Genomic DNA, 26,036 nt, shown 5'->3' with positions numbered 1-26,036 from the left:
TTTCCTGGCTCAGCTCCAGGAGCCAGAGGCAGGCCAGGTGGAGGAGATAACAAGGCTTCTGTCCCCTGACTCTTTCCCCCCCCAGGCCACGCCTCCAGACCCGGCTGATGGCAATCAGGCCTGGCTGGACCCTAGGTTTCGTAGGCAGGAGAGGCGGGAACAACAGAAGCAAGGGTGGGGCAGGCCTAGGAAGTGCTGAGTCATGGAGCCACAACCCACAGGATATAAAAGCAGCAAGGGCTGCTGTGCCTTTTCGTAGCAGGCAAATCAACTGCTTAACTAGAGCTGAAGTACTGTTTGTTCCTGGTTGACTCATCGGCAGCAAGAGAGATAACAGAGACACTTGGCAGACAGTTGCTAGTTTGCTGCCAGAAGCTGATAGTTGCCGGCTAATTAAGTCATCGCTCGGACTGAGGCGAGGGGGCCAGAACATTGGGTGATGAAACACACCTGCAAGGAAACAGCCAAGCTCCAGAGAGCACCAAGGACCCCTCCTGCCTCCCACTTCTGAGCATTGCAGGAGACAAAACACAATCTGAACCACAAGACAGGCCTAAGGTGCCATGCCGCATTTCCCCCTTGCAGTCCATGGTTCTCATCTTAGGACCCATTGGGAAGGATTTTAGTGTTCCGTTTGCATAAACGAAGGGGACGCGGTGGCTCAGGGGCTAGGACGTTGAGCTTGTCGATCGAAATATCAGCAGCTCAGCGGTTCGAATCCCTAGTGCTGACGTGTAACGGGGTGAGCTCCCGTTACTTGTCCCAGCTTCTGCCAACCTAGCAGGTTCGAAAGCACGTAAAAATGCAAGTAGAAAAAATAGGGACCACCTTTGGTGGGAAGAAAACAGCGTTTCGTGCGCCTTTGGCGTTGAGTTATGCCGTCTACATGACCACGGAGACGTCTTCGGACAGTGCTGGCTCTTCGGCTTTGAAACGGAGATGAGCACCGCCCCCTAGAGTTGGGAACGACTAGCACGTATGCCTTTGCCTTTACCTTGCATAAACAAACTAATAATTTCTCTGCTGCCATTCAGGTTTTTTTTTTAAAAAAAAATACCCCCACTTCCCTTTTCCAATCTAAGGCCACAGAAGAAGGGCTGAGTAGATTTCTTTGGAGCCAAGGGTTGTGTGGCTTATGAACTTTGTGTCTGTTTTCTTTTAACATTAAGTAATAAAATTACCTTTTCTTTTTTTGCTTATCCTGGTTAGCTTCCTTCCTGTTTGCCTTGTGGAGGGAAAGCTTCTTGGGGACCCGGAATTATAATCTTCATGTTTTCCACTTGATTTGAAAGCATCACCTGGTGTAGATAAAATAAGTCCAGAAGAATTCGTAGCGACCGTTAAAACGCATTAAGAGAGAAAGGGCTACCACAGTCCCTTTAAAGCAGGGGTCTCCAACCTTGGCAACTTTAAGGCTTGTGGACTTCAATTCCCAGAATTCTGGGAATTGACGTCCACAAGCAAAGCTGGCTGAGGAATTCTGGGAGTTGACGTCCACAAGTCTTAAAAGTTGCCGAGGTTGGAGACCCCAAAGGAAGCAAAGAAACCCAGGTTGGCTACGTTCACACTTCTCTTCCTTTGTTGCCCAGCACACCTCTCAAGCCAGAAAAAAGGAATTAAATCTCCATTTTGAGCCACCTTAAAAGACAGAAAAAAAGGCCTTCTTGAGTTTCAAAAATAAACTCTGTGTGGGTCCTTCAGGAAAAAGGATCTTCCGTTCCAGTTTAATCTTCCCTAAAAGCAATCCATAAACCTTCCAGAAAAGGGGGCATTAGATATGGAGGCTATCAGTTTCAGCGGAAATGATGCCCACTTTCTCTTCACCCCAGAATGGAAGGGCCACCAGCTCTCTAGGCCCTTCCGTGCCCCCGTTGTTTCTGTCCCCATGCCAGCCAGTCTGCCAAGTTGTTGTGACCTTGGCGGTGATTTCCACAATTCTTCCTCGACTTAAGCTGTTTTTTGGCTCAGCCTCCCTTTCACTTTTGCTGGGGTTAAACCGAAGGAGATGTGTGGTCTGTTCCTTGGGTCAAGAGAGTCAGTTTGATGTTACAGTTAAAGGAGATGATGATTTGTAGCCCTGCCTAGTGGCTGGGTACCTTTGGGCTAGACTCAGTCTCTCTCCCTCTCCCTCTCCCTCCCTCTCTCACACCACACACTCCCTAACTTTCTCTTTTTCTCTCTCTCTTTTTCTCCCTTTCACTCCCTCCCTCTCACACAAGACACACACACTTCCTAACTTTCTTTCTCCCTTTTTCTTTCTCATTTTCTCTCTCTTCCTCCCTCCCTCTCTCACACCATACACACTTGCTAACTTTCCTCTTTTTCTTTCTCTCATTTTCTCTCTCTCTCCCTTCCTCTCTGACACCACTCACACACTCCCTAACTTTCTGTCTCTCTCTCTCTCTCATTTTCTCTCCCTTCCTTCTTCCCTCCCCCTTCCCTCTCTCCCTTCCAAAAAAGTTGACCTCCAATCGGCAGTTGCCAGAATTGAAGATTGACTTGGAAGTCTTAATTTCCTTCTCATTTAACTGCTTTGGAAACAGAAGCCAGTTGGTTAATGGGGCTGTAGAGGGTTTTGCATTCTTTTTGCAAGTTTTTTTTCCTGTTTCGCTTTTTTGTTTTAGTTACGATGTTGTGTAAACTTTAGGACAATGTTGACGAAATATGTATTTCGCCTAGCTCGCTTTTGCTAGGCCTCCGGTGGCTTGCCAAATGGCAGGTGTTTTTCTTTCTTTTTTCTTTTTAAAAAGAAGGTACCTTTCTGACTCCAGGACCTTTTTTGGGGGGGAGGGGGGTGTTGCATTTCTGTCCCCCAAACCTCTTAATTGTGAAGCTGATTTTCAGCGCTGCGTTCCCTCTTGGATGAGAAAACTCAAAGGCGCTTCTTTGGTCTTCATTAAGCAGGCAGCATAGAGAGAGAGGGTTGGTAACTTAGCTGCTTGTTGGCCAATTTCAGACAGATTAAGTATATCTCTGAAGGCACGAAATGCTACCGAGCGGTAAATATGAATCCTGGGTGTTTGGAGACACTGAAAGCTGAATGTTGGTCTGTTTCATTCACCCACCACTAATATAGGGTTTGTTCCTTTTTCCTTGATCTCCTGTTATGGGTGGATTAGCCAGGGATGCAACAAATGAGGTGTTATACACAGGTCAGCTGGCATTCAGGGTACAGCCCATAAGGGAGAATTGTGGTGACTTTGTGGGGTGCCCAGCCTCTGAATCTCTTAGCCCTGCAAAAAAAACCCAAAAACCTGGCCCCAACTCTACTTAATAAGGGAATTAAGATGGGATTGATATATATGCCACACACCTTGATGAACGTATCTTTTCCTTTATGTAACACTGAGAGCATATGCACCAAGACAAATTCCTTGTGTGTCCAATCACACTTGGCCAATAAAATTCTATTCTATTCTATTCTATTCTATTCAAAGGGGCACAGAACTCCAGGGTGGGCATGGAAAGTGATGCCCAAGCTTTCCAAGCTGTTCTTTACCCCCTTTTGCTGAAAAGCTGGTCTGGCACCAATGGGGGGGGGAGAGCACCCCCTTTTCTGTGGTCCTTTCCAACTCTATTATTCTAGTCTAGTCTAGTCTATTTCTAGTCTAGTCTAATATATGTGCTTGTATCTTTCAATTTATATTTTTACTTGTTTCCCTGTATGATTTGATAGCTTATTAGTAACCTTGACTGTCACCAAGTGTTCTATCTTTTTATTCTTGATGAATGTATTTTATTCTCCTTACAGAGACACTGAGAGCATATATACCAAAGACAAATTCCTTGTGTGTCCAATTGCACTTGGCCAATAAATAATTCTATGCTATGCTATGCTATGCTATGCATTTCTATTCTATTTTTATTCTAATTCAATTCTATTCTAGTCTATTTCTATGCTATGCTATGCTATTTCTATTCTATTCTAGTCTAGTGTAGTCTACGTGCTTGTATCTTTCAATTTATATTGTTTTTACTTGTTTCGTAGTATGATTTGATAGCTTATTAGTAACCTTGACTATCACTAATTATTGTATCTTTTTATTCTTGATGAATGTATTTTATTCTCCTTATGTACACTGAGAGCATATACACCAAAGACAAATTCCTTGTGTGTCCAATTGCACTTGGTCAATAAAGAATTCTATTGTATTCTATTCTATTCTATTCTATGCTATGCTATGCATTTCTATTCTATTTCTCTTCTCTTCTCTTCTCTTCTCTTCTCTTCTCTTCTCTTCTAATCTAATCTACTCTATTCTGTTCTATTTCTAGCCTAGTCTAGTTTAGTCTAGTTTATTTCTATGCTATGCTATGCTATTTCTAGTCTAGTCTAATCTAGTCTAGTCGCTTGTATCTTTCAATTTATATTGTTTTTACCTGTTTCCTTGTACGATTTGATAGCTTATTAGTAACCTTGGCTATCACTAAGTGTTACATCTTTTTAATTCTCAATGGATGTATTTTATTCTCCTAATGGGCACCGTAAGAGCATATACACCAAAGACCAATTCCTGGGGTACCCAAACGCACTTGGCCAATCAAAGAATTCTATTCTAAATGGCTTTCTGGGTGCTGGGTTCCTCTCCTCCCCCACCCCCCCAAATCCCCCATCCCACGGCCTTCCCTCCCTCCTCCCCTCCCTTTGATCTGCCTCTCTGCCCCCCGCCCTCCCCCGCATGGGCCAAGAGAGGCGCCCGCGGGCACACAAGGGGGGGTTTAGCCGGGGCAGCGCCGCCCGGGCAATCAAATCCTCCAGGAGGAGGAGGAGGAGGCGGCTTGGGCGCCCCCGAAGAAGCCGAAGCGGGCCCGGGCTCCGGGTTTTCGCGCGCTCCGCGTGTTGTCTTTGGCGGCGCTGGGGCGGCCGGGTCGCGGCGGGGAAGCAGCAGCAGCAGGAGCGGTGGATCGGAGCGGGGAGCCAGCCCAGCCTTCCTGCCTTCCTCCTCTTCCTCCTCCCGGGCACCGCGTGGCTCGCCCTCCGGCGCCGGCGATGCCCGGCCGCTCCTCCGCCTCGTCCTCCCGGCCGCCTTCCTCTCGCCTGGCCCAGCCGCGGCGCTGCAGTGAAGCGGGGGCCTCCTTTTGTTCGCCGGCTGCCTCTCTGGCGCTGGCTCGCCCTCTTTCTCCGCCCTCGGCGGGCAGCAGCGCGCGGGGCTGAGCGCAAGCAGCCAGCCAGCCTGCCTGCCTGCCTAGCCCGCCCCAGGCTCCCTCCGGCGGGGTCAGGCGGGCGCAGCTGCTGCCACCGCCGCCGCCGCCGCTGCCATCGCTTGGCCCTCGGCTGCGCCCAGCGGGAAAGTCCCCCAGGCTGGCGGGGTGAGTGAGAGCGAGATCGAGGGGCGCTGGGCTCCGGAAAAGGGGGGTTGGTGGTGGTGTGTGTGTTGTTTTTTTTGGGTGTGTGTGTGTGTGTGTGTCCGTCCTTCCAGGCTCTCCTACCTGGGGAGACGGGCGGGTGGAGGCCGGGCTGTTTACCTGGAGGCGCCGCACGTGTTTGCCGGGGCTATTGGGGTGGGGTGGGGGTGTTTGACAGCCTCAAAAGTTCCAGCTGGGCGTTTGGGGAATGTGGATGGGAGGGGAGGAGGGCGGAAGCAATCGGACCCCTCCCTCCTCCTCCTCCTCCTCCCACCATCAGGTTGGAGGGTCTCTTGGGATGCCCCCTAGAGGCCGTCCGGATTTTTCCCCAACAAATTCCCACCCCTTACAAAAATGGCCTTGAGAATAGCAAGGGCTTGATTTGACGCCCCCTCCAGCTTTCCTTCTTTAAATCCCAGCAGTTGGTCTCTATCCCCCAAATCTTGGCCAAGCTCAGGAAAACGATTCTCCCTGGCAAAGGTGGTTCCCACCCCCAGTCTTCCAAAATCCTCGAAGACCACCAAACCTCTCTCCCCCCCCATATGACCACAACTTTAAAAATGGGGCTTAACAAGCCCCTTCCCACTCCAACTTAGCAAAATTATTAAGACATACTGTCCAATTCATGTTGGGTTTGTTGATAGAGGGTCGTTTCCCCCCCCCTTCCTTTTCTTCCTGCCCCTGGCAGAAGGGAAGCAGAAACTCCTAGCATGCCTTCTGTGTGTGTGTGTGTGTGTGTGTGTGTGCAGGCGGGCTTGTGGTTTAATTAGTGTGGTGCTGTCTCTAAAAGGCCCTTTTGTAACATTTGCTTGGGTCCTTCTCTGGTTTCCTGAGACAGAAAACTGGCTGGCTTTTTTTTTCCTTTTCCCCCTTTTGCAGTTGAGATTTTGTTTGAAGCTCCTGGGATCTTTTTTTTTCTGTGTGTGTGTGTGTGTGTGTGTGTGTGTGTATGTGCCCCTCCGGTTGGCCTCCTCCCAAACACATGCGACTTTGCGAGCACTTGTAAAGCAACTCGGATCCCCCTTGAAGGAGAGGGCGATTTGGGGGGGGGGGAAAGTGTGTTTTCTACTTCTCCAGTCGAATTAACTCTGGCGCTCTCTCCTCGCTTTCCCAAGTTTAAAATTCCTTAAGTGTAAGGAGGCAGCCCCAGAAAAGAAAAGAGGAAAAAAAAAAAGAGTTAAGAATATATATGTATATCCCAGTTGTGTGCGTGTTGGGAGAGGAAGTTAAGCAGGTTTTAAAGTCCCCGAGGGCCCAGTGGCAAAGGGAAGGTATTGATCTCTGGATAATTAGCTCACACAACCTTCCACCAACACTGCATGTGTGTGTGTGTGTGTGTGTGTGTGTGTTTGTGTGGCTTTTTCCTCCAGACATTACCTGAGTGCCTGATATCAAATCACAGGAGATTCTGCACAGCCCTCCCCTCGAAACTTCAAACCCTCCCCCTTTTCTTCCCACCTGCCCTTTTGGGGTCACCCTGCGGCCTTGCCTTAGGGAGGGTTTCCTCTCCCCTCTTGGAAACCCCTCTATTTTGGGGTGGTTTCCAGAGCCTTCCTGCTTTGTCCTGGAGTTGTTGGGTTGCTGGATGGACTTGACATTTCTCCTTCTTTCCCCTTGGCTAAAGAAAGTTGATGCTTCGTCTAGCGTTGTGTGGAAGCAGCCCAAGCCAAGGCCGGGTTCCTGGGGAGGGAGGGAGGGAGGGAGGGAGGAAGGTTGCGCCCGTTCACAATTTGCCTGGTTGTGTGGTTGAGCATTTATGAATTGAAGCGAGGAGGGCTGACGTCATCGCTCCCTCTTGTGCCACTTCCTTTGTGTGCTTTCTCCGAGTTTAGAGGACTGCCCTTTGGCGGGGGAGGATGGGTGTGTGTGTGTGTTTTGACTCCAGACCCAGGCGGATTGGTTGCTCAGATGCTTCCGGTGGGGGGAACGACAACGACGACACCCCCCCCCCTTCGTGGGTTCTTCTGGATTTTGGTTCTCCCTTTGATTCTGGAGAAGGAGGGGTGGGGAGAGAGAGAGAGGAAAAACAACCCTTTATATTTGAATTAAAGCAACAATGCATACAGCTGTTGTGTCGAAACATATTGGCTTCCCTTTTGGCAGTCAGAGAGTTATCCGAAGACTGCTTGGAATTTGCTGCCGTCTCTCTTGCGTTTTTTGTTGTTGTTATTTTTAAAAAAAATCGCTCAATGAAAGGTGATTTTTCTGCAGGAACTAAAGCAGCTTTTTAAAAAAAAGAAAAGAAAAGGGAAGAAAGGCTCTGTGTGCATTTGTGTGTGTGTGTATTGGGGGTTATTGGGTAATGGTTGATAGGTGCTTTCCCCAACCTGTGTCTCCAGACTACAATTCCCAGCATCCTGTGCCGACAAGGCTAACGGCCGCTTTTGGCCCAATCGCGGAGACTCTGTAGGAATGGCTTTTGAGATCCCCCCCCAGAAGAAAAGTCGAGGAATAAACTTGTCTGCAAAATAAATAACATAAATGAGGAGGAGGGCAAATCTTGGTTAGAAATTGCTTGGGTATTATATATATATATATATGTTTTCTGAGGTTTTCACGGGTATATATATATATATATATATATTTTCTGAGGTTTTCACGGGTGTTTGTATATAGGTCTTTGGTTGTTCGGGTTTTCTCCGTGTAAAATTGGAAGTGTCTTGGCGACGTTTCGAAGTCTCATTCGTCATCTTCAGGCTTCAGCTTCGTGCTTCTGGGAGCAATGCACATATATATATATATATATATATATATATATATATATATATATATATATATATATATATATATATATATATATATATATATATATATATATATATATATACCATGTTTCCCCAAAAATAAGACCCTGTCTTATATTTTTTTGAATCCTGAAATAAGCGCTTGGCCTTATTGCCATGCGCTCAAAAGCCCGATTGGGCTTATTATCAGGAGATGTCTTATTTGGGGGGAAACAGGGTGTTCACACACACACACACACACACACACACACACACACACACACACACTTGACCCTTCTAAGTCTTGCCGGGTAGCTTGTTTTCAAAAACCAAACTGACGGCTTTTGATTGCTTGGCCTCCCAAAGTAGGTGTCTCACCCGGAAGAGGGGGGCTGCCCTCCTCTTCTCTAAGCCCCTATTATAAGGTGTCATGTGGCTCATCGAAAGGACAGAGAGAGAGAGAGAGAGGGAGGAGGGCTGGGAGGGGTATGGCCTACTTTGCCATCTCTGTGGCAAATCGCAGCAATCCGTGTCACGCTTCTGGGGCTATAAAACACGGTGGTTTTTTTTTTTTAAGCCGAAGGATGCTGTTTCTGGACTCTTTTGCCTGGTGGGTGTTGACGATGGCGAAATTCCTCCCTAAGGCACCTCGTGGATTCATGTTGGCTGGGTTGTAAATTCTCCTTACGTCTTCCAGGCGGGCCTTCCTTCCTTCAGCCTTGGCTTGTCAACAACCCTGCTGCTGGTTCACTCGTGGCAAGGAAGGGATTTGCACGCCTGCCACACAACAAATCAGGCTGGACAGCAATTTTTTTTTTGTTATTGTTTTTAAAAAATCGCTCAATGAAAGGTGATTTTTCTGCAGGAACTAAAGCAGCTTTTTAAAAAAAAAAAAGAAAAGGGAAGAAAGGCTCTGTGTGCATTTGTGTGTGTGTGTATTGGGGGTTATTGGGTAATGGTTGATAGGTGCTTTCCCCAACCTGTGTCTCCAGACTACAATTCCCAGCATCCTGTGCCGACAAGGCTAACGGCCGCTTTTGGCCCAATCGCGGAGACTCTGTAGGAATGGCTTTTGAGATCCCCCCCCAGAAGAAAAGTCGAGGAATAAACTTGTCTGCAAAATAAATAACATAAATGAGGAGGAGGGCAAATCTTGGTTAGAAATTGCTTGGGTATTATATATATATATATATATATATATTTATATATATATATATATATATATATATATATATATATATATATATATATATATATATATATATATGTTTTCTGAGGTTTTCACGGGTGTTTGTATATAGGTCTTTGGTTGTTCGGGTTTTCTCCCATGTAAAATTGGAAGTGTCTTGGCGACGTTTCGACGAAGTCTCATTCGTCATCTTCAGGCTTCAGCTTCGTGCTTCTGGGAGCAAATATATATATATATATACATATATATATATATATATACAAATATACAAAAATAAATATATATATATATATATATATATATATATATATATATACCATGTTTCCCAAAAATAAGACCCTGTCTTATATTTTTGAATCCTGAAATAAGCGCTTGGCCTTATTGCCATGCGCTCAAAAGCCGATTGGGCTTATTATCAGGAGATGTCTTATTTGGGGAAACAGGTGTTCACACACACACACACACACACACACACACACACACACACACACTTGACCCTTCTAAGTCTTGCCGGGTAGCTTGTTTTCAAAAACCAAACTGACGGCTTTTGATTGCTTGGCCTCCCAAAGTAGGTGTCTCACCCGGAAGAGGGGGGCTGCCCTCCTCTTCTCTAAGCCCCTATTATAAGGTGTCATGTGGCTCATCGAAAGGACAGAGAGAGAGAGAGAGAGGGAGGAGGGCTGGGAGGGGTATGGCCTACTTTGCCATCTCTGTGGCAAATCGCAGCAATCCGTGTCACGCTTCTGGGGCTATAAAACACGGTGGTTTTTTTTTTTTAAGCCGAAGGATGCTGTTTCTGGACTCTTTTGCCTGGTGGGTGTTGACGATGGCGAAATTCCTCCCTAAGGCACCTCGTGGATTCATGTTGGCTGGGTTGTAAATTCTCCTTACGTCTTCCAGGCGGGCCTTCCTTCCTTCAGCCTTGGCTTGTCAACAACCCTGCTGCTGGTTCACTCGTGGCAAGGAAGGGATTTGCACGCCTGCCACACAACAAATCAGGCTGGACAGCAATTTTTTTTTTGTTATTGTTGTTCTTCCTTTTCCTTTGCAAACAGAAATCATCCCCTGTTCCTATCACTCTTTTGATTTCGGTCCGTTGGGGAAGAGAACATGCAGGCAGCTGGAGGCCTTGTGGCATATTTCTGGACTGTCCCACATGGAAGTACCGTGTTTTCCCAAAAATAACACCCTGTCTTATATATATCTATATCTATATCTGTATATCTCTATCTATCTATCTATCTATCTATCTATCTATCTATCTATCTATCTATCTATCTATTTCTTATTGATTTTACAACAACACAAACATACATAATACAAACACATAATATGTGTTTTCTTTTTACATGTCAGTTTCGTCCCACATACTTTCTACTTTATATATTCCCCATTTTCCCCCTCTTTTATTATCTTTAATCGTCCCTTTGTATCTAGCTTTATTCATTTACATGTATTTTATAGATTTGTCACGTTCTCTTCTCCATCCTTTATTCATATTTACTTTTCCTATTCTCTAACCAATCGTACCACTCGGTCCATACTTGATAATATTCTGTCTCTTCCTTTTCTTTTTATTTCTTTCGTTAATTTATCCATCTCCGCACAGTCCAGAATTTTCTTCCTCTGTTGGTACCTTTTTGTTTTTTTGTTTTTTTGAACCCCGAAATAAGCGCTTGGCCTTATTTTCGGGGAGGTCTTATTATTTTGGGGCGCATGGAGCAAGACAGGGGCTTCTCTCGCCGTCTTACCTAATTTCCAGCTCTGTCTCCCTAACCAGAGGAAACTGGACCGGCTGCGCATGTGTTTAAATATTTTTTGGGAGGGCTTCTTTTAGCGCATGCGCTCAAAAGCCTGATTGGGCTTATTATCAGGGGATGTCTTATTTTAGGGGGAACAGGGTATAACGCAAGGCTAAAAAGAAACACCGAAAGAAACAGGCTGGGGTCTGTTTTGGAAAACGCATGAGGATGTTGTAGGAAAACTGGAACCAGGATCGGCTCCGTTCCCCCTATTGTGTGTTTTATTGGGGTGCGTCCATAATTCCTCCGCTGCTCCCTCACCGACCAAAGGCGTATTTTTACGATGTGGATTCTGACACAGATGAGCCTGGCGTTTTGGACCAGTAAACACCTGAGTCACGTGGGCTGTGAGATTATGAAGAGTAGAAATCCAGCCAGTTTTTTTTTTTCAAGGGCACCGAGTTGGGAGATGCTTGCTCCCCATTTCTGAATCTAGGGTGATTTAGGCGAAACGCCCCACCCTCCACCTCCTCCTTGCTTGAAATGGCAGGAAGGCAGGCCCTGATGCTTGGAGCATAAATAGAAAGGGGGGGGAGGAGGAGTGCTTAAAAGCACAGCAGATAAGCCTTTATTTCTTCCTGTGTCCCACACCCTTGAGGGGGGGGGGAAAGTGTGTTTTTTCAAGATGGGCAACTTTGAGATGTCACTCAAGGAGGAGATTTGTAGCTCAGGGTTGAAATGAGGGGTCCTGGGTGCTCTCGGCTTGATGGCTTTTCTTGCAGACGTTTACATTACCCAATGAGGTAATATCATCAGTGCTAGGAGGGAGGGAGGTTTGCGGAGAGGAGGAGGAGGGGGAGGAGGAGGAGGAAGACTATGGGTTCTTTGTGCTCTCTGAGCTTGCTTACCTTCTTGCCGACGTTCCATTACCCAATTAGGTAACTGATGTTACCCAGTTTGGGTCATGAAACGTCGGCAGGAAAATAAGCAAGTTCAGAGAGCACCAAGGACCCTCTCAACTTTTAAGATGTGTGAGCTTTCAGCTCCCGGAATTTCCCAGCCAGCGGCCCTAATGAGAATAGAAGCAAATACAAAATACTATTACTACTACTACTACTACACAGTCCTAAACGCTTGGAAAGTGTTCGACTAGTGATCTGTGATACGAAATCCGGCATAGTTATCTCATTTGCTGTGTATACTGTCATTTTGTGTAAATATAATAATAATAATAATAATAATAATAATAATAACAGAGTTGGAAGAGACCTTAGAGGTCTTCTAGTCCAACCCCCTGCCCAGGCAGGAAACCCTACACCAGTTCAGACAAAGGGTTATCCAACATCTTCTTAAAAATTTCCAGTGTGGGAGCATTCACAACTTCTGGAGGCAAGTTGTTCCACGGATGAATTGTTCTTGATGTCAGGAAATTTCCCCTTAGTTCTAAGTTGCTTCTCTCCTTGATTAGTTTCCACCCGTTGCTTCTTGTCCTGCCTTCAGGTGCTTTGGAGAATAGCTTGATTACCTCTTCTTTGGGGCAGCCCCTGAAATATTGGAAGACTGCTATCATGTCTCCCCTGGTCCTTCTTTTCATTAAACTAGACATACCCAGTTCCTGCAACCGTTCTTCATATGTTTTAGCCTCCAGTCCCCTAATCCTCTTGGTTGCTCTTCTCTGCACCCTTTCTAGAGTCTCTCAACATCTTTTTTACATCGTGGCGACCCAAACTGAGTGCAGTATTCCAAGTGTGGCCTTACCAAGGCCTTATAAAGTGGTATTAACACTTTAAAGACAAATAGTGTCTTTATTTGCACAGGGGTTGTAGAGGTTGTCGTTTGATGCCACACCTTCTTGTCTCAGGGCAGTTCTCCAGCTACCAACTCTCCCTAGCCACGAAAAGTAAATTGCACGGATAGGAGTTAAGTGCCTGCTCTTTTGGTTGTTGTTGGCTCGGCCATCCGTCGGGTCGCTCTGAGACATAGCCTTTGGTCTTCTGAAAAGTGATGTGGGGGGGGGTCGGGGTCAGATGATACCAAGGCTCCTGGGCCTTGGTGGGCGTTGTGGGGAGAAGGGGTCAGGTAGTGACTCAAAACCACCAAACAAGCCATGAAATTTGTTAGTCCATAGGGCAACAGGGGTGCCTTGGTTGAAGGCCTGATCAATCGGGAAGATATAAATGGCAGCAGAAAAAAGGAAGGGACCTTGGAGGCCCTCTAGTCCAACCCCCTGCTCAGGCAAGAAACCCTATACCCGTGATGGCGAACTTATGGCACGCGTGCCAGAGGTGGGACACAGAGCCTTCTTGGTGTGCACCATCGCCAGCTACTCTTCTGGTTTCCAATGCACACATGCATGCCGGTCAGCTGGTCTTGGCATAGGCACCAGAGCACTGGAAAACAGCCTGAAAATGTTCCCAAAAAACGGCCCAAAAACCAGGTCATTTTGTGGGCCGTTTTTCAGCCTGAAAACACCCCCCAAAACAACCCGGAAAATGGCTGGAAAATGACCTGAAAATGTTACAAAAAAATGGCCTGAAAAAAAGCCTGAAAACGGCCAAAAATGCCCCAAAACAGGCATGCAGTCACCGGCCAGCTGCTCTTCGGGTTTCCAGCGCTCCAACGTGCGCACATGGACACGCATGCACGTTCTGGTTTGGGCACTTGGTGCCGAAAAGCTTCGCCATCTCTGCCCTGTTCCGTTTCAGACAAATGGTTATCCAGTCTCGTCTTAAAAACCTACCGTGGAAGCTTCACCAGGGCAAACGTGCAGAGAAATAATAAATAGGGTTTGAGAGAACTTCATTGATGAAGAGGAAATTGGATGCAACTAAAGAGATCATTCTCTTGAGTTTCAGGCTGGAAGATCTCCAGAGTGTCTCTCTCGCCCGCATTTCTATAGATGGAGCTGAAGAAGCTTCTTGGCTGAGAAGTGAAACGTCTTCAAAGGAAAACCAGAAAGTCCAGTTGCCTCTTGAAAAACGGCACCTTTGGGACAACCGTGACCTGAGAATCTCCATAGACATGCCTGTCAATCGTGTAAATTGCCGGGTTTCGGTATATGCAGGGAACAAAATCTGGTATTTTTCTGCAAGAGCTTGGGTAAGTTAGCAAAGCTCTGTTGCCTTTCGCTTTGATCGGAGATCAATTTTACTTGGCGCCGGGTGTCCGATGCTCTGGCACGCCGCTTTGAAGGGTACCGTTGTTGCCAAGCTGGTTGCCTTTAGGTTGCCCGATGTCAGAGAGGACGTAACATGTCAAACTACTAACCTTAAAAGCCCCGAGAGAGACGGGGTTGCTAAACCATGATTCTTGGGCCTTTGTTGACGAAGCGGGAGTTTGTCGTCTTAATTTACCTGCCTTCCCATGAACGCAACACGTCCTGCGTCAGTTGACCAACGGGGGGCCTCCTGCCACATTGGTGTGTGTGTGTGTGTGTCTTTGATCAGGTTATTGAATAATCATGGAAAAAAATACCGCTTGAGGCAGATTCTGTTTGCCAATCCGAGTTAGGACTGAAACCCAGGTATGGCACAGTGCCGTTTAATGGGCCGCATCGGCAGGCAGTTATCTTTTCAGCTGTGAAAATGAGCCAAGGGAGTGATGTGTGTTTGGCTGTCTTGTAGCAAGATGGCTGAGAGGCTGTGCAGTCACGTTCACACCTTTGTGCCATGCAAGCGAAGTGCAGGTTTTTAAGAGAGAGAGAGAGAGAGAGGCATTCGTTTGCAATAACCTGGAAGATTATGCCTTCTAAGTTTGCCTGTGAAGACCTGGGATGGTAGCCTCTCTCTCTCTCTCTCTCTCTCTCTCTCTCTCTCTCTCTCTCTCTTTCTCTCTCTCTCTCTGTGTGTGTGTGGTTTAAGCCCCTTCTCTTAATCTGGCTCGCGTGCTGAATGGGTTGATAGGATTGGTGAGAATTACATGCGTGACACTTCGAAGAGGCGAGGCGCATGATCGTGATTTGCAGTTTGGGAGCCGGGTTCCTGGAAGACAATTAACCACAGTTTTATATGGTAATGCGCAGCAGCTGCGCGAGTCAGGTTCACCTGGTAATCCTGGTTTGCGAACTCAGTTTAAAATAACGGCACATATATATATATATATGGCTTTCAGAGAGCCAGCAATATCTCTGTATTTGACAGTGGCCTTTTTTTTTTTAGTTATATTTATTTAGGGAAAAGTGTTCTAATGCAAGAAAAATGTCCCATTTACCCAGAGAATGAATCCTGGACGAACAGGGCAGCATTTTCCCTTTTATTCTCAAGTGCCATATTCTTGCCCAGAACGCCTTTCAAAATACTGTCCTGCCAGATGGCATGGCAAGTGATCCACCTGGGCCTCCCTTGAGAAGCCGCCGAGAGATAATGCTGGATTTTCAGTTAAAAACTCCACTCGGATATATTTTTTGGGGTTTTTTCTCCCCCCCCCCCTCCTTTCCCCTGACAGCCTTTCAATTCTGACCTTTCCTTAGCCGTTTGCGCCTTTTCTCCGCACGGCTCATCTCCATAGCACTGTTGCAAGTCAATTTTTATTTCCTCGCCGCCAAGAGAAAGGTCTTGGCTCCTTACTGAAAGGTTGGTCTTCCGGATTCGCACTCGGGTTTCTGTTTGTTTTTATTATTAAGGACAATTTCTCATCTGTCAGCAGGGGGGGGGAGAGAGAGAGAGAGAGAGAGAGAGAGAGAGAGACGGAGAGAAGGGGTCATTTCTCTCCCCCCCCTCGCTTCCCACCATTTGCAAAAGGAAAACGAGAGCGGTAAATTCGACATTAGCAACATGACTGCACATTTCCTCAAGGGGGAAAGTTAAGACTGCCATTTTTATTACTTTTTTATTTTTTATTTTCCCCCAGGAATGATTCATGGTGATTAGCTGCTTCTATGAAAATCACTGTAATTTAAAGCACAGCAACCTAAATTTCTCTTGTCAAGCTTTCAGGGCTGCAGAAGGCTTCCCCAAAAATTGAATGCTTTTTTTTTTTTTTTTGGCTTTGCTCCTTCAGAGGGGGAAGGACTCTTGACATGCCCTAATGAAGCTGCATGGCAGAGGGGACTGCAAGATTTTTCTCCTGAACCTTGAACAATTTAGTTCTTATTACATCTTCAGGAAGTGGCCTTATTCCAGTTAAATCAGTGTTTTCTCAACCCTGACAACTTGGGAAGTGTTGTGGCTGCCAGTGGGAGCTGGTGGCAGACTCAAGACAGTGAGGAGATTGGGGAGGAACATGGGCCAGTCCTGGAGTCTGGGCAAGGCTCTGATGAGTGCTCTGCATCAGAGGCAGAGAGGAGGCCAGGGGCATCTGACAGTTGTCAGCTGCCTTCGGAGTCGGATATCAGTGGGGCAGAAAAACAGCTGGAGCCTGTTCCCAGTATGCGCATTCTGAGAGCTGTCAGGAGAAGGGAACAGCTAAGGAACAAGGGTCGACTCAGGAGTAAAGCCACAGGTGGACAGTGAATGGCTCCTCCCATAGGAAATAAAGAGGGGTGAAAGGGGAGTGGAGTTTGCAGGAGACAATTAGTTTGTTTAATTGGTTAGAGACTCTTTGCCAGGTTTTGAAGATAATCGGCCTGGCAGCTCCCCAAGCCAGAGAAGATCTGTGACTGTAAATTCTCCCTTGAAAGACTTCGTTGGATGTGAATGAGAGGAATTCACAGTAACTTAATAAAAAGGGTTTTTTGTCAGGACAAAGAGTCTGCTTCATGCTCTTGGGAAGCCTAGGTCAGAACAGGAAGAGGCCCGGACTTCGATTCCCAGAATTCTGGGAAGCAAAGCTGGCTGGGGAATTCTGGGAGTTGATTGAAGTCCACCCTTCTTCCAAGTCACCATGGTTGAGAGAAACACTGGCTCAAATCATTGGGCACCATTGTCCAAGCAAGGGGTTTCCTCTCTGGGCACGCCTGCCGTCGCCAGCTGCTCTTTTGGTTTCCAGCATGCTGGCCAGCTGGTCTTTGCGGGTGCTGGCGGCTCTGGAAAACAGCCTGAAAACAGCCTGAAAAATGGCCAAAAAACCCCCCACCAGGCTGTTTTTGGGGCCCAAAAAGTGCTTCAAAACATCCCCAAAACAAGCACGCGTGTACTGACCACCTGTTGTTCGGGTTTCCAACACACGCATTCACACATGTTCCGGTTTGGGCACTCTGTACCGAAAAGCTTCGCCATCCCTGTCCTAGACCGAACCTCACCAAAAATAACCCCTGAAGCCAAGATCGCCAAAACAGAGGCTGTCATGCTTCGACCATGCCACGACAGTTGACTCACTCGAAATGTCGATCATGCTGGAAGCGACCAGCGGGGGCAAAAAAAAGGGAGCCATGCTAACATCCGCTGGCTGGACACTAGAAAAGATGGCTCTGCCGGGATGACCATGGCGGGGCCTGAAGGGAAGCGTTGCGAGACAGAGTGGGCATGGAGGACAGCACTGATCCATAGAGTGGCCGAGGGCTGGACACGACTGAACGGCTGACCATGACGCCGTGGCGGCTACAGGTGTCCCCCAGCAGGTGCTTCTGCTGTAACCTGGCAGCACGAAGAAGGAAGGATTGAAGAAGAAGGCAGGCGCCTTCAAACCTTGAGCGGCTCAGGCAGAAAAGCTCCCCCTTAAATCTGGCATCACCATTCCTGGGGAATTTGTTTTTGGTTTTTTTAAGCAGTCAAACCCTACTGTGTTCTGCTCAGTGTCCTCTGAAGTGGAAGAAAGGAGAGAGAGAGAGAGAAGGAGAGGTGTAGAGAGAGACAGAGACAGATGGACAGAGAGAGAGGGGGAGAGAGAGAAAGAGAAAGAAAGGAAAGAAGGAAAGGAATGGAGAGGAGGAGGGAAGGGAAAGAAAGGGAAGGGAAGATGGAAGGGAAGGGAAGGAAAGAAGGAGAGGAAAGGAGGAAGGGAAAGGAAAGGAAGAAGAAAGGAAAGGAAGAAGAAAGGAAAGGGGGAAGGGAAAGGAAAGGAAAGGAAAAAAAGAAAGGAAAAGAAAGGAACAGAAAAGGGGGGGGGAAAGGACAGCACAGGGTTTTTTTCTCCTCCCTCCTTTTCAGCTTCTTTGTAAAAACAAAGCAGTTCCTTTGAGACTGGTACTAACCTCCTTCCTTCCTTCCTCCCTCCCTCCCTCCCTCCCTCCCTCCCCTTTCTTTCTCTCCCTGAGATATAATCCTCTGATTGATCGAGCCACCTTAGGTAGTCCCAGCGTGTGTAAGCTCTGGCTGTCAGTGGGCACTTCCCCAAAACCAGCGATTTTGGGATTAGGATGTAGTAAATCGACGAGAAAATACCTGGCAGGGGAATTAGGAACAAACTCAGTTTATTGCATCGTTCAGAGACCGATTAGCCTTGCTGAGAATAATAAAACAAATATGAATAACTGCAGGAAAATTGGCACAGCCTCTTGCTTTTGCGCACTCTTCTTAAAGGGGAAGACCAATATTTTCTCCCCCCCCCCTTTGTAAGGGTTGTGAGTGATGAAAATTCAAAGGGTGTTGGAAGTATCGTGTCCCGTGTGTGTGTGTGTGTGTGTGTGTGTGATGCGATCCCCCTTTTGCGACCTTCCAACAAGCCCAAATCCGTGGGGAACCATGTTTTTAATAATAATAATAATAATAATAATAATAATAATTATTATTATTATTATTATTATTATTATTATTATTATTATTATTATTATTATTATTATTATTATTTAATTTTTATACCACCCTTCTCCCGAAGGACTCAGGGCGGTGAACAGGCAAATAAAATAATACAATATATTACAATAAAACACATTTTAAAAAACTTATTCAAAATAGCCTAAATTTAAAATACCATACAAAATATAAAAAATAAACCCCAATAAAATCCATATTTAAAAACCCTATTTAAGCCAGTCCTGCTCGAAAGAATAGATATGTCTTCAGCTCACGGCGAAAGGTCCGGAGGTCAGGAAGTTGTCGAAGTCCTGGGGGAAGCTCTTTCCAGAGGGTAGGTGCGCCCACAGAGAAGGCTCTCCCCCTGGGGGTCGCCAGCCTACACTGTTTGTAGTAAAGTTTTGCTAACTTTACTACTTTGCGGTTGATTCCCTTGACGATTGTGGTGGCAAGAATGGTCGTAAAAAGTGGAGCAACGCTCGCTTAGTAAGTGTCTCACTTAAGAACAGAAACGTGTTGTGGTCTGTCAGCAGCCTACGGAGCTGGCAACGGAGTCGGACAGCAATGAGGCTGAGGTGAGGCCAGGGCCATTGGGAAGTGAGGTGTGGACTCCAGAGCCTCCAGAGACTGATAGTGAGGCAGAGGAACAGGAGGAACCTGTTCCTAATGCACACATGAGAAGAGCTGCCAAAAGGCAAGAGCAGCTCAAGCAAAAAGGACAACTCGGGAGTAAGGCCAAGAGATGATTGGCCCCTCCCATAAGGCTTAAAACAGACCAGCATCGGTGTTTCAGCTTTTCTGGAAAACAACGTTTTAGCTCTGTCTTCTGCTCCATCTACGTCTTCTGCTTTGTATATATCGTTGTTTTTGTGGCTTCTGGACATTTGCCAGGAAGGGCCTTTGGCAGTGGGCCTAATTGACCAAGGTTTGCGAGATAACTGAGGAATTTGTGTTGGGAGGCATTTGTTTTACTTCGAGTTGAATGAAGTAATTCCCAGCTGTTCGAATAAAGTTTGTTTTTCCATGGACTAATTTTATTACTACCTACTTGGGCCTGGCTCAAAACAATGTGGGACTTAGTTGTGCTCATAAGTCGAGGATCGGCAAGTGATATAAACCTCTGTTGATAGTTTTGTTTATTTACACTCGTGGGCCACTGGAATCGGTAGATCGGACGCCAGGTATAAAATAACTCGTCTTCACACTTAAAGATTTTTATGCTTGGTCATCATCTGTCTCTGAAAATCATTATTCTTTTCGCTGATGTATGAATGCTTATTTCTTTCATCCCTCCCCTTGCACCCCAGGGTGGAATGGGTTATTCGTTACGATGTATCTCAAATCTTGTTGATGATGCTGGACCCGAAACCGATCCCCTCAAGAACTTTCCTTCAAGATTGATTTAATGGTGTGGGTTTATTTCCGGGGTGAAATCCAGCAGGTTCTGACAGGTTCTGGAGAATCGGTAGTGGAGATTTTGAGTAGTTTGGAGAATTGATAGCAGACATTTTGAGTAGTTCGGAGAACCGGTAGCAGAGATTTTGAGTAGTTCGGAGAACTGGCAAATGCCACCTCTGGCTGGCCCCAGAGTGGGGTGGGAATGGAGATTTTGCAGTATCCTTCCCCTGCCACGCCCACCAAGCCACACCACGCCCACCATGCCACGCCCACAGAACCGGTAGTAAAAAAATTGGATTTCAGCACTGGTTTATTTTCTCCCGGTCATATTGTTAATGGCACACTCGATGCTGGCTAGAAGATAAGGGCCCGCTGCTGGCGCATAGCATATAATCAGATCCTCAGATATTATCCTACTTCATTTGAAGCAGATGCGGGCATTTCTGCCACGGTTATGTGCCATGTGGGGTTTCAGTTGCGTAACTCTAGCCCTAGAATTCTCCCGTCTCTTTTCTGTTGAGAAAGCAACTTTCGAAATATAGTTTGTGCCATCAGGTAACTCCTCTCTTAATATCGCCACGTTCTTATCTGTTCTTCAAAACGCTTTATATCAGACACATTCGCTGATACCTGGTGCAGATTTGAGTTCATGAAACCCTTAGATTGGCGTGTGTGTGTGTGTGTGTGTGTGTGTGTGTAGGGAACGGCCAGATTTCTTGGAGAGGGAGGGGGGAGGCTGAGGAAAGGCATGTTTTATTTCGGGCCTAACAATTTGAACTTATATACTTATTTTATAAGTTAAAATAGCTTATAAAATAACTTACAACTTATTTTATAAGCTAAAATAGCCCTTTCTTTGCAGAGTTAGGCAGGCGTTCTTTAGGCCTTATAGTTGACCCCAATCCTCCTATCTTTTTGTAAAGGGCTAAAGATGAGGTTCTGCCAGTCGGCTTGGGGCCTCAGCGCAATGGAGGGGGTCGATTGAGTAATAACAGATCCCACCTCCCTCATCCCCCCCCCACCCAGATCTGCTCCTGCCCTGCCCGTGCGTCCTTGGTTTTAATGTCTGCTTTGAACTTTTTAAGTTTTAACTGTATATATAACTGGGAGCCTCCCAGAGTTAGCTTGTGGTAAGATAGGTAGGTAGGTAGGTAGAATAGAATAGAATAGAATAGAATAGAATAGAATAGAATAGAATAGAATAGAATTTATTGGCCAAGTGTGATTGGACACACAAGGAATTTGTCTTGGTGCATATGCTCTCAGTGTACATAAAAGAAAAGAAAAAGAAAAAAAATACCTTCATCAAAGGTACAACATTTATAACACAAATGATGGTCATAGGTTGCAATTTAACCCTTAATGATATCAACAAAAAGTCATACAGTCATAAGTGGAAAGAGATGGGTGATGGGAACGATGAGAAGATTAATAGTAGTGCAGATTTAGTAAATAGTTTGACGGTGTTGAGGGAATTATTTGTTTAACAGAGTGATGGCCTTCGGGGGAAAAAACTGTTCTTATGTCTAGTTATTCTGGTGTGCAGTGCTCTATAGCGTCGTTTTGATGGTAGTAGTTGAAACAGTTTATGTCCAGGATGTGAGGGATCTGTAAATATTTTCATATTTACATATCCCTAGGTAGGTAGGTATCCATAGGTAGGTAGGTAGGTAGATAGATAGGCAGGTAGGCAGGCAAGCAGGCAGAGATGGATGGATGGATATAGATATGCAGCTAATAAATTTGATAGATAGCTAGATAGATTGCCAATAAATTTAATAGACAGACAGATAGGCACACACACACACATACATATATACGTACAGACGTGTAGTCCTGATAAGATTCGTGATAGACAGACAGACTCATCCATTCACCCACCCATCCATCCATCCATCCATTCAGGTAATCCTGGTAAGATTCCCAACCGATCCTGATTATATCTGTCTGTCTGTCTTAATAAATACATAAATACTGTAAATAAATAAAGGTAGTCCTCAACCTACGACCACAATTGAGCCCAACATTTATGTCGCTAAGTGAGACATTTGCTAAGTGAGTTTTTGCCCCAATTTACGACTTCCCTTGCCACGTTCGTTAAGCGTACCGACCGTAGTTGCTAAACCGTGCGACTCACGGTTGTTAAGTGAATCCGGCCTTCCCCATTGACTTTGCTCGTCAGAAGGCCCTCAAAAGTGGATCCCGCGTGACTCCGGGACACCTGCAACCGTCGTAAATACGAATCCGTGGTCCAGCATCCGAAGGTGAATCACGTGACATCCGGGGGGGTGGGGAGAGATTCCTGCAACGGTCCTAAGTATGAAAAACAAAAACAAAACCCAGCCATAGGTCGTTATTTTCAATGCCCGTTGCAACTTTTGAACGGTCCGGAAACCAACCGTTTGTAAGTCGAGGGCTGATGGCAAATACCCTGATTTTTTTGAAGAAGGGAGCAGAAGGCGGGGGCTGGAAGGAAGACGGATTTGCGATCCGAACGTCTTGGGAATCGTCCATGCCTCTGAGCTGTTGTCGGGAGAAAAGTGTGAATGGCAACTGTCGGAGAAGGTTTGGAAACTCCCAAACGGTTGGCGGTTTCCTTGTAGTGTCTTGAGAAGAGCCAGAAAAATCTTCCTTTGGCTCTTCTTCTTCTTCTTGAGAAAGTTGGTCTTCCCTTTAGGACCCCTCCCCCCAGCCTTGCTTGCCAATGTCTTCGCGGGGTGGTTTACATCTGTGGAAAGCCACAAATCCTGGGTAAAAAGGCACAGAAAGTAACAGCAGGAAAAAAAATATCAGAAGGGAGCTGAGCAGATGAAATAAATGCCTGCCGTTTTTTTAAAAAAAATCCTCTCCTTGACAAGACACACACACACACACACACATACACACACACACACACAGAGCCTGGCTCTCCGGGAGATTGGGAAAGATTTAAGCAAGTGAGGGTAAAATAAATAGGACCGAGGGAGGGGACATTGTGAGGGAAGAAAGCATCCCACAGACACTGTGAAGGGTTTAATTTGTGGATTTATTATTGAGCCATTTCTCTGGAATGTTATAGGGCAGCGATGGCGAACCTTTTCAGCACGTTTCTGGGCCGCAACCTGGAAGAGGAGCTATCCAGGGCGCATGTGCGCCGCCAAAAATGAACTTCCAGGTTTCAGCTACTGAATTTCCGGTTTCAGCCAGCTATTGTTCCGGGTTTCTGGCGTACATGCCCATGCACGACGATCAGCTGTCCGGCACGCATGCTCACACGGGAAAACGGAAAACCAGCTAGCTCAGGGGTCTCCAACCTTGGCAACTTTAAGAGTTGTGGACTTCAACCCCCAGAATTCCTCAGCCAGCTTTGATGGCTGAGGAATTCTGGGAGTTAAGTCCACAAGTCTTAAAGTTGCCAAGGTTGGAGATCTCTGAGCTAGAAGATCTAGTTTCCAGCACTGCCACATGCAAAAAAGACCAGCTGATCGTCGTGCTTGCATGCACGCCAGAAACCCGGAAGAGGAACAGGGCGCGCATATCTAGATGGCATTTGCACACGTCAAAACAATGTGCATGCGCAGATGGTGCAATTGCGCATGCAGCGCATGGAGCCGTACAAAAAACGCTCACTTGCATACAGATGATGTGGTTGCGCTTGCAGTGCATGGGGGGGGGCTCACATGAAAGCCGTGTGCATGCGCAGATGGTGCGGTTGTGCGTGCAGTGCACAGGGGAGGAGCCGCATGTCAGCGCGGATGGCCCGTGCACGCGAGAAGTGTGCAAAGTGTTTGGCACTCAGTGAGCAAAAGGTTCACCCCCACTAATCTAGTTTGTTAACATTCAAAAGTAAATTGAAGCTAAACAAAGGGCTGGTGGAATTGAAGAGGGCTTGGAGTTAAGACTGTTTGTGGGAATGTACGGATTCTAGACCGATGACTTGCTTCACTCCACCTCCCAGCTCTGCCTGCTTTTCTTCTGCCCTCAGGATCACAACGCACTTCTCAAGGTCTTTGTTTGGGGAGTTCCTTCTTGATTTCCCCTCCCCCTCCCCAAATGTTCCCCGAAGGAGCGTTGCATACAACATAAAGCTACTAAATAACTCTGGAACTTGGGGGCCAAGTCATCCCTCCTGGGTGGTTGATTGGAATCGGGGAGGGATTCTCACAACGGCTGCCGTTTTCCATGTTATCCATTCTTTGCAACTTGGAGGAGGGATGGCAGGAAACAGTTGTCGGAGAAAGCGCGATTGTGGAAATGGATTCGTAGTGAGGAAAAAGGAGTGTGTTATACTTTACGTGTGCCGTGTATGCTCCTATACTGTGCATGACCCTCTTAAGTGTGAGCTGGGACAGATCAGGATTGTATATGATACGCAAGTTTAATAGCCTTAATCTCTTAAGCGCCTCCTGCTAACCCATTGACTATATTTCAAGGCTGGGGAAAATTCATCTCATTAAAGGTGGGGGGGTGGGGGCGGGACGGAGACTTCCTGTGCGCCCCCCCCCTTGCTTCGGGAGATTTGGGCAATGAGAAATTGTTGCCATCTGGGAGATAGTAAATCTGATGTTTATTTTGATGCATTGCTTTGGTGTTCTGGTGTTTGCTGGTCTGGAACATTAGTCTGTAATTATGAAGCCTGAGAGAACTTTCCTTTTAATCTATCATTTTGCAGGCACTGTGCTGATCTCTATTTTATTTTTATTTTATTTTTTTTAAGTTTAGTGCTTGGTGGAATATGGAAAGAACTGTACGAAAGAAGAGATGGGATGGCTGGATGATGAAGTGAGCTTAGGCTACAGTTTTCTCAAGCAACGTCTGCTGGCTTCCTTCACACAACACAACACACACACACACACACACAAACATCCAGCTAATTTCTGAGGCATTTGAAGGAGAACCGTGATTTTTGTGGTCCAGTTTAAATTTCCTACGCAGCTGCATTAGCCCAGAGTAACATTTCTCAACCTTGGCAACTTTTAAGATGTTGGGGGAGGAGGACTTCAACTCCCAGAATTCCTCAGCCAGCATGAGTTGTCCTGACCCAGAATGTCTTTTGACTATGTTGTTGGAAAATCATACTAGTGAGAAGGAAATCATCCAGGCAATTTATGTGGTTGGCTGTAGACTTGAACTCGGCTCTCTGATTTCTGGCCCCGTTACCTTCATTATTATGTCACCATAGTTCATATCCCTTCTTTGACCCATGGAGCATTTTGTCTTGAGACTTTTACTACATACCGTGTTTCCCTGAAAATAAGACCCTGCCTTATATTTTTTTGAACCCTTATTTTTTTTGGCCTTATTTTCAGGGAAGTCTTATTATTTTGGGACAGGTGGAGCAAGACAGGGCTCCTCTTGCCGTCTTACCTGATTTCCAGCCCTGTCTCCCTAACCCTAACTCAGGGGTCTGCAGCCTTAAACACTCAAAAGAGCCATTTGGACCCATTTCCCACAGAAAAGAAAACACCGGGAGCCACAAAACCCTGACTACTTCTTGAACTAGCATATGTAGTTGAATTAAATCTTGTTTTCTTCTGAAACTTTTCTTTTCTTAGATTTATCCATGGTTGGCCTACCGGGGGTTGTAAAGCTCAATAAATCGCGTGCCGGCGTGTGACGCATATTTTGAGTGACTGGGAGCCGCAGCAGAGGGGTAAAGGAGCCACATGCAGCTCCAGAGCCACAGATTGCTGACTCCTACCCTAACCAGAGAAAATGGCAGGAACCAGCTGCGCATGCGGTTAAATATTTTTGGGAAGGGCTTATTTTCAGGGGAGGGTTTATTTTGGGGGGGAGGACTTATTTTCGGGGAAACACAGTACATTGTACGGGTGAGCTACCCCGAACTGAATATTGAAAAGCAAAAATTCAGAAGAACCTCAGCATAGAGATTCTTTCCTTTCCATTCGAACGCTAACTGTAAAAACATGTGACTCGATATAAGAGGCTCCTGGTTTGGTGGTGGTGGCGGCGGCTTCGGGAACAAGCAGAAATTTGGATGTGTATCTGTTTGTGCTCTTTGAGTAATCTTTTCCTATTGCCTCATAGC

General features: G+C 46.3%; 1 protein-coding gene across 3 annotated transcripts in view; it reads left to right on the top strand.

Annotated features, from left to right (window-relative positions):
* The window catches only part of RERE (arginine-glutamic acid dipeptide repeats), a 282,778-nt gene that overhangs the window by 68,638 nt on the left and 188,104 nt on the right, over positions 1-26,036 (top strand). The window contains exon 1 of one of the 3 annotated variants that reach the window (XM_058160873.1): positions 4,857-5,310. The exons of 1 other annotated variant lie outside the window; for it this stretch is intronic. The gene's annotated coding sequence lies outside the window, so the exon portion shown is untranslated. Of the gene's footprint in view, positions 1-4,856; positions 5,311-26,036 lie in introns of those variants that run through there. One more of the 3 variants, XM_058160875.1, reaches the window with a different exon arrangement.

The sequence above is a fragment of the Ahaetulla prasina genome, chromosome 18, assembly GCF_028640845.1.
Source record: "Ahaetulla prasina isolate Xishuangbanna chromosome 18, ASM2864084v1, whole genome shotgun sequence".
Lineage (NCBI taxonomy): Eukaryota > Metazoa > Chordata > Lepidosauria > Squamata > Colubridae > Ahaetulla > Ahaetulla prasina.
The sequence above is the reverse complement of the archived record's forward strand: the minus strand, read 5'-3'. Positions and strand labels throughout refer to the sequence as shown.